Source organism: Octodon degus, unplaced genomic scaffold, assembly GCF_000260255.1.
Source record: "Octodon degus isolate 3935 unplaced genomic scaffold, OctDeg1.0 scaffold00168, whole genome shotgun sequence".
Taxonomy (NCBI): domain Eukaryota; kingdom Metazoa; phylum Chordata; class Mammalia; order Rodentia; family Octodontidae; genus Octodon; species Octodon degus.
This window is the reverse complement of record NW_004524744.1, coordinates 5428608-5438731: the sequence shown is the minus strand read 5'-3', so window position 1 is coordinate 5438731 and position 10124 is coordinate 5428608. Positions and strand designations below refer to the sequence as shown.

The 10124-nt window shown below is 42.3% G+C and overlaps 1 pseudogene; it reads right to left on the bottom strand.

Moving 5' to 3' along the window:
• Positions 1–6020: 6020 nt before the first annotated feature.
• Positions 6021–6519, bottom strand: LOC101586861 (annotated as a pseudogene).
• Positions 6520–10124: the final 3605 nt, after the last annotated feature.

The following is a 10124-nucleotide window of genomic DNA, read 5'->3' as shown; positions in this document are numbered from 1 at the left end:
TGCCATAACTGACTGACAAGTTCCATTCAGCTGGTAGCCAAACTTCATTAAGCAGAACTTCTGTGTATTTAATACAGCTATACTTGATGTTTTTAATGATGATCTCATTAAAATGATTAAATGGGATCCTAAAAATCCAAGTCATGAAAGACTAATAAATTAGTCTCTATTAATTGTAGTTCTCTTGTTTATAAGATCCTAAAAGTCTGTGTCTGAGGGTCTTCAAATGAAGAAACACATGCTAGCTAAAATTTTGTACACGTTTAACCCCCATGTTAGTTGCATGAAGGGGATCTACTTTCATTCCGTCTTGAGAATCGGGTTCTGGAGGTAATAACCGTCCTACAAGGGCTGGATCTTAAAGCTTTCCCATCTGGGTCTCTGGAAAGCCTGCCTGTTTCCACACCAAGTGGCAGTGTGCCTAGCATGAGCGCCTACCACACAGGGGCTAGTGTTCCCGGGTTGGGTACATGTGACTCTCAGTTGCCAGTGTCCATATTGGGCTGGGTGGTGGGTGGCGGCACAACCCCTGGGGGTCTCAGTCTGCCCTCTATGAAGTACTACAGCAGTGACATTCACGGGTCTCTAATTCCTCTTCTGTTGTACACCAATAGCCAGGTGTCTGTCCACAGAATGTTTCAAGATAGACTGGCTTTGTTGGGAAGGACTTGTGTAGATTCAGCTGGGTCCCTCCCTGAGCCTTGAGCACGTTTGTGCATCCGAAGCCGCCTCTCTTCTCTTGGATGCATGTAGCATGTCAGACCTCAGATCAGCTTCTGGCAGGAGGCAAGGCAGCGTCCTGGTGGCAAGGCAAGAAACAAACAATTTCCTAAAATGGGTGAGATGGTGCATGCTGGGAACTTCAGCTACTTGGAGGGTGGAGGCAAAAGGTGCACCAGTTTAAGGTCAGCCTGGACAGCTTAGCAAGATTCTGTGTCTAGAAAAAACAAACCCAGCCACCTGCTCCCCAAAAAACCTTAAACTTAACAAAAACAAACAGAACAAAAACATATTTTGTTTTCCTTCTACATTATAGATTTATTTTTTATTTATTTATTTATTTTTGGCAGAACTGGGGATTGAACTCAGGCCCCTACAACTTGCCAGGCAAGCACCCATTCCACTGAGCCATCTCCCCGGCCCATACATTATAGATTTAGAAAAGCATCTGAATCTCTGTAGAAACACATGAGTTTGAGTGTTAAACACTTTTTATCATTGTTTTTATTGTTTTTGTTTTTGTTTTGGCGGAACCCGGGGTTGAACTCAGGCCCTTGTGCTTGCCAGGGAAGCGCTATCTCCCCAGCCCTGTTTTTAAAATATTTGTCATACATTCAGGACAATGCAGAATGAAGATTATAAACCTGTTGATGTAATAAGGTAGAAACTTTACAGAACCAAATTTTGGATTTGTGATAATTGCAAGAGAAAGAACATATGCTCTGAAGTTCAATTTGTGTAGCACCCTTAACTATGCTTCATTAGGCTCTCTGAAGCCCAAAATTCTAATGTCTTAAATAGGGGTAATAATATATGCTTTGTAAAATTGCTACAAGGACTCAAGATAATGTATATGATGCTCTTAGCAAACAGTAGATGCTCAATAAATGTCACCGATTATGTGGAACCAAGACAAAGGTCCTGAATGCCAATGTCTAAGTGGGAGTGACCTTTGACCTCATATTTATTTTCTGTGACATATAGTATAAAATGACTACAGTGTAGGTAGACTTCTACAAATTTAAAATTATACCATATTGCTTGTTATAAAATGATAGTGACAAATAGTTAATTATTGTCTTATTTAGCAAAATAAATAGCTAGTAATTATAAGACAGCTACTCTTACTTCCTTTACCTAATTTGTCTAATCTATGAATCTAAAATAACCATGTTCAAAAAGTTAATACATCCTCATTATACTGAATATTGGGGTCCACTGATTCAGGTAGTTTTAACTCAAATCATTTTGATGATGGTAACAGGATTGCTTGGTCTCTGTGCTGTAGCTGGTTATTATTTTTTTTTTTAATGTATATGGTACAAGGTCTCACTATGCAGCTGGGACTCATAGTGATCCTCCTGCTTTCAGTCTTCCCAGTGCTGTGATTGCAGGTGTATGCCAACGTGCCCAGACTTGGCGGCTGGCTCAGCATGTCCAGGGGCAGGGCCAGTGTGACATGTAGTGCTGGCGATTGAACCCCGGTTCCTGTGCACCTCAGAGCTATCTCACTGGCCCTATAGATAGCTATGGTCTCCTGAATTTCCAAGATACTTAACTGAAAACTAACTCAGATCCCACTCACTCTGTGTGTGTGTGTGTGTGTGTGTGTGTGTGTGTGTGTGTGTGTACCTCATTGCTCAGTATGGTGTGTCTTGTATCTTCCCAGAATTTGGATTCAGACCTGGTGCACTGAGGCCATATGTAGTTGTAATGAGTCTGGTCCTGCAGTCAGACTGCCTGGATTTGGGCCTGTGTCTCTTCTGGGTTAGCTGTGTGACCTCCACCAAGTAACTCAACTTCTCCATGCCTTTGCTTTCCCATCTATCAAATTCTAAAAATCATGATACCAGCCTGAAGGGTTGCTGTGAAGACTTCCTGAGACAAGTCAAGTAAGCGTCTTGTATAATTCCTGAAACACAGGAAGGGTCCCGTAAATAACAGTAACAACAGCAAGAACAACAAACATACCCGCAAAACTCTTGGGCATCAGCCAAACTTAGCATGTGGCTCACCAGACTCCCTCCCCATCCATCCTCTTCCATCTCCCTGCATGCCTGGAGGAAGGTAGTGAGCACCTCAGTGTCTCTGTATCATATTTCTCTCAGCCATGTAGCACCTACCTCAACACCTGTGGTCAGCATCGAATGAGTTACTACATGGAAGGCCCTCAATATTGCACCTGACTCTGAATTGCACAATACACGTTTTACCCTCCTGCATTCTCAGTCACTTTGAGAGAGGGAGAGCAGAGCTGGGTCCTGGTTGGGGCTGAGGCCAGCTAAGTCCATTGGCCATTCCTGCACCTTGGCCAGGCAAAGCTTCCTGTAGGCTTCTCTAATGACAAGAGCTAATCAGCAGGGACACTGGATGAGGATGGCCTGTTACTTTGTCCCAGATGAGAGGATGATGGATCCAACAGAGTCTTTTGAAGACACTCTGCATTTTAATGAGCTCTCTTCCTGGGAACTTCAGTCTTTACCCTGCCTGCCTGGACATTCCCACAGATCCTGGCATGTTTCAGGAGAATTTTAAGACATTTTTAGCTTATACTGACACAGCACCCAAATTAAATAAATTTTTATGTTCTTTAAAATATAAAGCAATGTTCCTTTAAGAATCATTTTGAAGTTTGATGATGTCTTATTTTATTTATTTATTTTTATATTTTAGGGAAGGGTCTACAGGGTGCTCAGGGTCTTACTGTTAGATCGGACTCATTGTGATACACCTGCTTACAGCCTCTCAAGAGCCGGGATTACAGGCGCACGCCACCACACCCAGCCTCAGTGTGTCCCGGGGGCAGGGCTGGCACAGCAGGCCCAGGATCGAACCCTCAGCCCCTGTGCCTGCTTGCAGGAGCTTTAATCTGCTGAGCTATTTGGCCAGCCTGATGATGTTTTATTTTAATAACTGAAGTTGAGGGAATGAGTGCTAGCAGAATGAATCATTAGAAGAGCTTTTTTAGTTTTTATTTTTACTTTTTTTGTATTTAGTATAGGGTCTACAGGGTCTCACTGTGTAGATCCGACTCATAGTGATTCTCTTGTCTTCAGCCTCCCAAGTTCTGAGTTTACAGGTGTGCGCCACCATGCCCAATCTCAATTGCCATCTCAGTGGGCCCTGGGGGCAGGGCTGGCACAACATGCCAGGGAGTGAACCCTGGTAGAAGAGCTTTAAATCTAAAAAAAATTCCTACTTTCGTCCAATATTCTAGTATATAGGGGAACAATGTTACCTGCTTCAACCATGTTCTTGTGCTTTTCCTGTCTCAATGTCTTCTAACCTGGACTATGTTTAGTTTCTCTCTCTCTCTCTCTCTCTCTCTCTCTCTCTCTCTCTCTCTCTCTCTCTCTCTTTCTGTCCCCCATCCTCTCTCCTTTCTCCTCTTCTCTCTCTCTCCTCTCTTTCTCTCCCTCTCTCTCTTGCTCTCTCTCTCTCTCTTGCTCTCTCTCTCTGTTTCTTAATTTTCTAAGGACTGTTAGAACTTTGACTTTGGATGACTTGAAGCTGCTGGGTGGTAAAGTCTGTGGGGTGAGGCAGAAGGTGTGCTTGGTTAGGGGCCTTGTGCTGGTCTTGCCATCATGTAGCAGGTGGCACCTGGCCAGGAACAGGGTGGGACTGGTGGCTTCAGGCTCTGCGCACTCCCGCAGTTGTTCAGGTCTTCAGCACTCCTTCCATTTGGACTAGAATGGTCCTCGCTGTAAGTCCAGCTCACAAGCTCCAAATCAGCAAGGTCTGTGGTGGCCGGGAGCTCCACTTTGTAAGGCCTCAGCAGGTGACTATGCCACTCCTGAGCTTCTCCAGGAGGGTGAGTGTAGACTTGCATTAGAGATTTCTGCTCCAGCCTTCTTGACAAGGCTTTTGGTGACCATGACTCTGTGTCTTTGGGAGAATGGGATCAGAGTGTTGAAGAGCTTTGCCCTCTAGAAGGGGTACAAAGAAGGGAAAGCCTACAGATATGTTACAACTAATGACTAGATCAGCTTTGTCCGTAATTAAGTTCTTCAAAAAAAGCAGTCATGCTTTTCTGTTTTGCCATGTCTATAAATTACAACTTTTGTTATTTTGAGATTTATTCCTTGAAACGAATCCACTTTTAAAAACATAATTTTGTCCTAGGAAGTAACATCTGAAAATTTATTAGTTTTCTGTGCTAGTTTCTTAACATAGAAAGAAATAGCACAACTGAAATTAAATTTTACAATCCATTTCCTTAAAATCATCTTAGGTAACATAGTGCGTGAACTTGGGAAAGTACTAAGCTGGGCTCTCTGTGGTTAAAGTCAGGATTGGGTGTGGTGGAGTTAATTTGCAAAGCTGAAGTTTGTAGAAACAGCTATAGGTGTGCCTATTCCTGTAAGGCCTGCTGCTCTCTTTGTTTGTAACTTTTCTACTGTAACTGGAGGTGCCTGGAAGTTGGCCTCATCCTTCTCTGTCGTTCGTGTACTTGATCTCTAGTCTTGATGTCTACTCCTGCTTCCCTGGCATTTGCGAGCTGGCCAGGCCTACCTGCTGGGGTTTCTTGCCCTTTTGGGCTGTGAGCTTTTCTAACTTCTGATATGGAGCACTAATAGGACACATGGGTGTGTCTAAAGAGCTGTTGCCACCTTGGGAAGAACCTGATCAGGAAGAACTCTCTGTGACCAAGAACGGGGTCATTGGCAGTTAAAAAATAAATCTTATAAGAAGTTAAAAACAGAACAATGTGTCTGTCATTCTCCATCTTAAACATTTCATGTCTTAAATGTGAAAAAGGTGGACACCTTGGCGGGCCCTCCAGGCATCTCGTGAGCAAGGATGGTGCTCTTCACCCATCGAGCACTGGGTTCTGTGGAATCCTTGGCGTGTCCTCACTGAGCTTCACAGGCATCCTAGACCATGGCCAGGGTTGGGGCAGATCAGCACAAGTCTAAACTCTGTCTGAAGAAATGTATTAACTTAGAATGCAATCTTCTGGCTCCTGGCTTAGGAGTCTCTTTGCTGACCTGTGTTTCATCATTTTTTGTTTTTGGCTGAAAATAAAATGCATAACTTGGCACAAAGTAAAAAATATCTAAAAGACAGAGACAATGAGAGGACAGCACGAGTTCCAGTGTTCATTGTAAGTGGGAGAGTGAGCTGTAATTTTCGGCTGAGATCGGTTCAGCGAGGTCTTTAAATTAAGAAGAAGTTAAATTATTGAAGTCACTACAGAAGTTACAGAAGCCTCTGGAGATAGTGTCTAAGATGTTGGTTTCTTTTTTTTTTTAATGTGAAAAGACATTTTATTTGACTATTACCATATAGTACTAGTGTATTTCTTCCAGTGGCAAGCTAAGCACAGGATAACATTTCTCTTCGATTCTCCCATGAATCTCAACATCACCTGTCTTTTGGAGGATTCAGTTTCATACGACGTCTGTGATACTGCCTGTGAGGGTACCAATGATGCCTCGTCACAAAGAACATTTTGCTAAGTTGTTCTATCATGGGTCACTGCTCAAGGAATTCACTTTCATTTTCTTCTAATCTGGTTTTCAACACCAGATCTTGTGTTTCTTCAATATTATGGACAGGATCTGGTTGAGGCACAGGTCTGGTGTGTTCATATGGAATGTCCACAGAAGGGTGGTAGCCTACTATGGTCCTGCCATCAGATGTCAAAGCAGGCTCTACTTTGCAATTATAGTCATCTGCAGGAGAAGAATATGTAGATTTACGGCGAACATAAGATAAAGCTCCATTTTGGATTGGAAATAAATGCTTCAAAAGATCTCTTTTTGATACCACCTATTTTACTACTGCTGCCGCTGTCATAGCACATGAAGAAGCTGATCAGGTGATATGAAAAAAGATGTGGGAGAAATCACCTTTAAAATCTGCTTCTAGGCACCAATTTTCATTCCACTAGGCTGCCATCTTGCCCAGATGCTGGTTTCTTAAGGGACACAGTCTGTAAGACAACAATGTAAGTAATGCCACTACTGTAGTTAGTTCATTACATTCTTAAGGTTTCCTTTGATTAGCAGAGCTACTGTGTTAGCTCCAGGAAATGGGATCCTCCAGGGATCAGGATGGAAGCTGTGCATTTCAGGCAGCGGTTTCTACCTGGGGACCTTTTTGTGTTTGTTCAGTGTTCTGGCTCTCCTGATAAATGCAAAAGGCCCACACCGTCTGCAAGGTGTGCAAATGGAGACTCGCGCAGATACGTGAATAGATTTTGGATTCTTCTTCCTTTTAAATGTCTGAACTCTGATGAGGTTTGGAAATCTGAACTTCCTGAGGGAGCCTTGCCCACTTGAAGCAGGTTTCAGATGCTAGTGACACATGCATCTTATGAGGCCTGTTAAAAGGATGTGGTTGTTTTGTATAATAGAGTACTACTCAGCCATAAAGAAGGATAAGCCAAAATTTTTATAGGAAAATGGATGCAAGTGGAGAGCATATTTATAAATGAAATAAATCACTAGTGTGAGAAACTGAATGAGTAAGATGCAAAATGCATAATAGATGTTGGGAACTAGGGAGGAGACTATGCACAAGAAAAGAAAAACTGATGGGAGAATGGGGAAAAGAAGGAAGGGAAAGGGGAAAAAGTCTCTATCTCTCTCTCTCTCTGTATATAGATATAGATAGATAGATATAGATATAGACATAGATATAGATATGTATATCTATATACATCCAATAGTTATATAGCTAGTATCCCTTAGGTCATTGAAAAGAATAATTTGTGCTAATATTGTTTGGGCAATATTTCCTGCCTATATCTTGTACTCTGAGCAGTTATTAAAAATATACAATACACAATGTATTAATTATTGTTACTCTCCTACTAGCGTGTTTGGAAACTTTTATGGATATTTTAAAATTTTCTCTTTAAAATTAAGGAAAAGTAAACCAAGGGCTATTGCCAAGGGTGGAGGTAGCAAGCGTGGGCGAGGCTCTGGGGCCAGGCCAGGGTGGTGCTCGCGCTGCGTGGGCAGCTGTTACTCCGGGCTCCTCCGTGAGCCGCAGAATGTGCTGAGCCTGCAGCCCTGACTCCCTTCCGCAGTCCCAACCACAGAGCTGCAGGTGTCTGACGGCAGCAGGTTTCCATGATGATATCTAAGAGCTACTGTCCTTGGGTGTGCTGGACACGTGAGCTGGTCCCTCTTCATCGCTATGTTAACATCTTTAAACTTAAAAGAGTCTTCAGGGCCTCTCTGTAAGCAGAAGCATAAAGGAATGGCTTTCCAATGTTTCTAATAATCATGTGGAAATCATTAGCGATATGAACATGTTGAACACAGGAGACTCAAAGCTGGCTTCTGTAGGTTACAAAGAACAGAACAAAGGTTGGGACTTGGCTCATGAGGCCTGCTCAAAGATGAACAGAGAATACTCTCAGCAAAGCCAAGCCAAATCTTCCCCTTTATCACTCTCCTGCTTTCTTATGTCTGTACTTTTTCTTCCAAATTTCCCATCTATTGTCTCCACAAGTTGCAAAGCAAAGATGAGGCCCTTCAATATTAAAATGGTTTGATTATTCGTAATTCAATTCAGAGCTCTACTTTTTTTTCTGTAATTAGGACAGGGTCTACGGGGTTTATAGGGTCTCACTTAGCAGATCAGACTCATAGTGATTCTCTTGTCTTCAGTCTCCCAAGTGCTCAGAGCTCTCCTTAAGTAAATATACTAATAAATAATTGTAGAGTTTCTTAATCCCAGAACTCTATCTCTGGCTCACTTAATTTCTGTACTTGATGTTAATACCATAAGGAGTGATAATTCATTTATGAAAGGAAAAAGATCTTATTGAATAATATTCTTTTGCTGGGCAGCAGCTCCTGCCTGGGTCCCCCCCACTGACGTCTGTCCTTGCCTCTCAGAAAGATTCTGTCCTGTGTTATCCATCAAGCTACCCTTAGACCTGTGTGTGTGGATTTAGGCTGCACAGCCCAGATAAAGCCTCTGGGGTGTAAGAAAGTCAGGGCTTTGCAATGGAGAGAGCACCACAAACCCAGTTTCAAATTTTGACTTTGCCACTTGGTTGCAACCAAGTTGTTTAGCTTCCCTGATCTTTATTTTCCATGAAATAAAAGAATTAGATCAGATCTGGGCTTGTCCGAGAGCCAGTTCAGCTTCATTAGTGGAGTATGCCGGGGGGTATGGAGGAAGATTCGAACTGCATCCAGCCAGAGTGAGAATGAGAAGCTTCATTGATACATTCAGATCTAGGTCCCATCTAATTCATTAGCAGTGTCTGTCCCAGATAGGTAATAACATGAGTGTCTTGCATGTTTTCACTTTGACTAAAAAGGCACTCTGTGGTGTATTTCACCTCTGTTTTAGAGAAGTGTGTCACGTCTCCTTGAATGAGTACCAAGATTATTCTATCATTTTTAGAACCAGAAATAAAAATTTGTCTTGACCAGGACAGATTTCTAGAGACTTTGTTCTTTCAGGAAGGCTACAATCTTGGCAGTGTTTCTCTTATTCGTCCTCTGTTTTATTTATTTATTTATTTATTTTGGTGGTACTGGGATTAAACTCAGGACCTTGCACTTGCCAGGCAAGCACTTATTCCACTGAGCTATCTCCCCAGCCCCTCTTCCTCTGTTAATAATGAGTTGGAATAAATGGCCAGATGGTACACCTGGTTCAGAGAGTGAATGAACATACCAGGTGTCCCGTCTTCACTCACTCTCTTGAGACAGAATTTACAAGGTATACTTTGCCAGTCAACCAGCTCATCATATGAAGTGCTTAGTGCTAGTTGTGTGCTGGAGTAAGTTATAATTTTCATTTGATGAGATCAGTTCTGAGTGGTTTTTGAATCAGGCAAATGTCTTAAAATGACTCAAGTCTCCACAATCTCGAGGAGAGAGTGTTCCATCTAGGTACTGTTGGCTTCTGTACTTAAGGGATTTATGGAAGATACCCTGAAGAGCTTCAAGTACACAAATCTGTCTTTTGTTTGCTTGTTTAATTAAGATTTTCCTAGAACCCCAGAAATTTGAAGGAGATTTGGAGCACTGTTTATTTATCCACGAGAGTAATTTTCTTAAATTAAAGCTGCATCATTGTAGCCACCATTCATTACCATCCTGTAGTATACATTACATTTGAATAGGAGGCAGAGTTTGGAAGTTCTGGACTGATTTTTTTAAAACTAAGTCCACTCCCAAATTTAGGAAAATTATTGAAGTACAGCTTACTATCTGCTTTCTTCCCTAAACAATGTTCCGTTTGCTTCTGCTTTTGACTGTACAAGGGTATGGGGAGAATCACTGAAGTTTCAGGTGTCTTTGGAGGCCCTCTGATAAAACTCTTTGACACCCATTGCCTTTGCTAGCTGGGTTGTTACTTGTGCTTTGATTTCACAATATGGAGTCCTGCACAATCTCTTAACCTAGAGCTTACACCTCAAGCTGCAGAAG